Genomic DNA, 4,544 nt, shown 5'->3' with positions numbered 1-4,544 from the left:
CAGAAACACTAATCTCCAAAAACAGATCGGAACACAAAAATCTCTCTATTAACTTCCAGGTAATCAAGTTATCTGTCCAGGAAAATTGCCATTTTGCTTGGCTTGGTCAAAGAGACTTTTCCCAAGGTCCTTAGGTGTAAGGGAGTGGATTCCTAGAGAAGGCAGGCGAAGCAGGGGGGGGGGGGGGGGGGGCAGAAAGGTAGGTTGGCGTATTAGATAAAGGAGCTTGCGGGGACACGGTGGCCGCAACTGGCAATAGACCGGGTTAATTGAGGAGACATATGAGCGGCCTTTGCCCTGCGGTAGACGTAGTAAAGCTGATGATCATGATGATTTCTTTTTCCAAGCATTTCACCCCAGAAGAGCCGAGCACAAGCCGGAGGAAGCCTTGTACCTACTAGAAAACCGGTGGGTACCCGGCGGCACTAAAAACAAACCGTAGGAAATGAGACTGGTGGCACCTATGTATGAGCCGTGGCCTCCCATGTCGAGCGTCAAGGCAGGGTTTTCCAGAATTTTTCCGCAGTCCTATCGCGTAGTCCAGTCTTGGAGGCGATGTGCGAGCCTCATGAACACCACCACACAAATGGACTGCCTCGCGTAGCTGAATCCTTCACCTGCGTCACCGCTGTGTCTCAGCGGTTACGGTGATCGGCTGCTCAGCGGAAAGACGCGGGTACGATCCCGGCCGCGTCGATCGAATTTCAATGGTGGCGAAATTATAGAGGCCAGTGTACTGTGCGCTGTCAGTGCACGTTAACGAACCTCAGGTGGTAGAAATTTCCGGAGTCCTTCACTACGGCGTCCCTCATAACGTGAGTCACTATGAGACGTAAAAACGCCATAAATAAAAAACCAAAATCTTCATCTCCGTCATACTTTTCGCGGAAGGATGGTTGGCAACGTCGGCGCCGGAGGTTTTTGAAACATTCGTCGAAGAAAAATTCGCCGGGCCTCTTTCGAACCTCCTGCCAATATTTGAAAATGCTTCGAAAACTTGAAAACATATTCGATCCGGTTAAAATAATCTTGAAAATACGCTATTTGATTCGTTCAGATCGAATAAGAGAATATTCTATTTTGCTATTAGAAATTTTCTGTATATTCGCATACCCCTACCCATAGGTTATTAATTCACGTAAACATGGAGTACCATTTATGCTCTGCTAAAAGTGAATGTCATTTGTAATTAGATTCAAGTCAATTTTACGTTAGGCAAAGATGTTTAGTGCATGCGTACTTTAATTTTTCTGGTTTCCCAAAATTTAATAGTGGCGGGATTAACTTCATGATCACTTATACTAAAATATTTCGTAACCAAACAAATAAGAAACGGATGATTCCAGAGCACAAGATCAAGACGATAGAAGCGTAAGGGTTGCTGCAGCTCACAGGTAAATACCCAAACTGATTAAGACTATTCCCTTTCGGAAGCGCTTCAAGGCCGCAGTATCACAGGATTTGCTGCATGAAGTGGACAGTTTAAAGTCAGTCTCTTGCACGATAGTTGTTCCCCATCTCAAAGCAGACATGATCCGAGAGTGCGTGAATTGCTTGCGAATCACTACGATGTGACGACGCACTATTAAATGCGACGTAAAGGTGACAGCATTCGGCAGTTCCATCTCATTCCGTGAGAACGTTACTTCGAATGAACTTTTCGTCTTTCCATATTTTTCCCCTGTCCCGTATTTCAGCCTAGAGTTCGCCGTTAACTCGCCAAACCTATTATGGAAACCCAAGCACGCTCGAAGAGATCACTCCTATACTCATTTATATTCCCACTGATCAAAACTGTCGTTGTTACATTTTCAGTCAACACTGGCGCCGACACTGGTAGAGCCGACAAAGAAGTTGCCATTGATCGCGGTCACGCGCACCGCCGATCCGCAGAGGCGCTGACGCCGCACTCGAAGCCGGGCCGGCGGAGGTGGGGGCGACACCACCTCCGCCGCCGGCCTTCGGCGCGGCTCCGGGGTGCGCCTCGGCTGGCCGCCATCGTCGGAGAGGGCAGCGTGCTGTCCACCGCTAGGGCCCAGGTCAACGTCAACGGCTACCTGGACCGGCAGTGGATCCCCGCGGAGCTCGGCTGTTCATCTGCTTGCGCGAGCCCGTCCAGGCCCCATCCTGCGCCAGCAGCAGCACCCTTATGGGGAAGACCGAGGAAAAGGCGGCTACATCGCGAACCGGGAGAAAAGGCAGCGGTGCACACTCGGAGCGTCGACGGCGCCCTCCCCCAAGTGCCGGCCGACGCCCGCTCGACCACCATGGAGGTCCTGCTGCATCTGACCCCGGTCGCGGAGTGGACCCTCTGGTAAGCCGGGAATTAATACTAGAGCGCGCAACAGACGCGTCGTTTTCGTCAACCTCGCCTCCGCTCACGCATTCTCCTCGTTGTCCAATCCAGAACTGCCAGGCACGGAGCGAGCAGCTACACACGCCTAGCTCTTGAACGCTGGTCAGGGAAGCGGCAGCGACGGACGAGCCGCGGCTACCGCAGCTGCTGCAAGCTGTGCTGCGATGCTCCAGCGCAGAGCTGGGAGGTAGCACTCCTCACAGCACGGCTACGCCGAAGCGGCCTGCACGAGGGCAGGACGCAGCAACCACGACGGAATACTGCCGCCAGACTTCTGGAAACACGCTTTCGGAGCGCGTGTGTGTTGAACTCCGTTTTTTTCGCTTTTTGTATGATTTTTTTTTCTCCCTCCTCGAACATTGCGCGGGAAGCATGCCGAGGTGGGATTATGTGTACGAGTTATCAAGCATTTCCTTATGCTCTGTTTTGATAAGCGCGACCTTTGTGCTCAAGACAGCCGGTGTGTAGTGTCAGCAAGGACAATGCCGTGGCCGTGAAGGAGCAGCCTGTAAGCAAGGCGAAGGGTACAGTGTGTCTCGCCGCACCTTTAATCATCTTCTTGCTTGGCTTTTCCTTCCAGGTGGACTTGTGCTTTTGTTCGTGGTTATCGGTGACAGCTGCACCACTTCCAGGCTCGATCATATGAGCATTTCGTCGCACTTATCTTAATGACTTTTTTTGGACTTGCATCGTTTCTCTAAGGCTTTATGGACATTTTTTTTTTCTCACTGCCTGCATGCCTCAGGCGTTGCTGTACACGCTCTTCCCACTTTTTTTTTTGTCACTGCTTCTCGGGGCTTCACGGTGTAGCAACTATAGCGTAGCAACTAGCGTCTAACTTTGTGTTTTCGAATTTCTTCCGTGTTCTCTACGATGTATTTTCACATTTTGTGTCAATAAAATGCAACAAAACTATCTTGTCTACGAAGCGACTTCTCCTTATTCTCCAGTCACCCCTGCCCCCATGTATTCGTGCGGGCACGGGTGTTCTCTCAAGGCACAGCATTAAGAAACAAGCGAAGTCATAGTACATCATCTTTGCATTGTTGCTCTGAAAATGAAAGAAAAAGTTCCGGAGACAATAAAATTGTCTGCTCCTTCGTCGCACCACTTGCCCGGTTATCTGAACAGCTTCAAAGGTGGACCTCGTCCCTTGGTGTATGTGTAGTGTTGTACGCGCTACACCACCTCGTACCTCCATTCTACTTCGGCGGGGCCACTTCGTGCAAAGTAAATCAAGTAGCGCGACCAAGACGCGGACAGATACGATCAAGGTGCCCACAACTCTGGCCAGTCCCCCATTGCGGGTGTGCACCATTCCTTCAGAGGCAAAAACAAGGTACACACACTCAAAGCACTAGCATGTGCAAAGTGTGCGTGCCTTCTATTGTTGGTCGTCTGCGAAGTATTTTGTGCCCAATGCAGCAAGAAACTCAACTATGCCTGCTGAGTGTCCGATTTCCGTATATTAAAAAGCAAAAGAAAAAATAGAAACAATTTTCTATTAACATTTTATTTGTACAACACTTTTTGATTGCTTTTCCGGTGAAAAATAAATGCGAACGATATAGATGTTATATCATAACTCTTGCCTTGAACGTTAACGGTTACGTGAGAAATATTAATTTCGATGCCCTGGTGCTTGTGCTCTTCTCCTTCAACTGGCTCACCTCATAAGTAACCCAATTCCTCATTATTGACGCTGATTTCTATCTTTCCTCTAATTTCTCTTTCCCACGCTCAGCACAAAGGAGGGCTGCGTGTTTCTTTTTTGGTCATAGGCGCTTTAGCAGTGGCCTGTATACTGTGCTTCGACTGTATGTGACTGTGTCCTTGACTATGTTGTGACTTTGGTTTTCTCTTGTTTCGTTTTGAATATGCTTTTACTTCTCTGATTTTCGTTGTGGCTGGCACTCGGTGCTTTGTTTTGACTGTTACTGTGACCATGAGTATACTGTGAATTTTGTTTTCTTGTTTTTTTTATTTATTTCACAGACTTCACGCTGTGCTTTGGCTGTCTGGCTGTGTCTGTAACTTTTATTGTGATGTGCCTTTTGTTCCGTCTTTTCTTTTTTGAATTTTTTGTTTTTTTACATCTGTCTTTTTCTCTTAAAATTTTTTTGTAGCCTGAGGTACACTGAGCGAAGTTAAGCAGTTTCGCGTGGCTCCTGAAGAGCCGTGCTGCGCA

The 4,544-nt window shown here is 48.6% G+C and overlaps 1 long non-coding RNA gene across 1 annotated transcript; it reads left to right on the top strand.

Moving 5' to 3' along the window:
* Window positions 1–230: 230 nt before the first annotated feature.
* Window positions 231–3,360, top strand: LOC149352527 (uncharacterized). The gene is made up of 3 exons (XR_016289537.1): window positions 231–408; window positions 1,816–2,314; window positions 2,408–3,360. It is a non-coding gene; the product is annotated as an uncharacterized LOC149352527 (long non-coding RNA).
* Window positions 3,361–4,544: the final 1,184 nt, after the last annotated feature.

Source organism: Amblyomma mixtum, chromosome 3 (genome assembly GCF_055824585.1).
Source record: "Amblyomma mixtum isolate Tamu chromosome 3, ASM5582458v1, whole genome shotgun sequence".
NCBI classification, from domain to species: domain Eukaryota; kingdom Metazoa; phylum Arthropoda; class Arachnida; order Ixodida; family Ixodidae; genus Amblyomma; species Amblyomma mixtum.
This window is presented reverse-complemented; position numbering and strand designations above follow the sequence as displayed.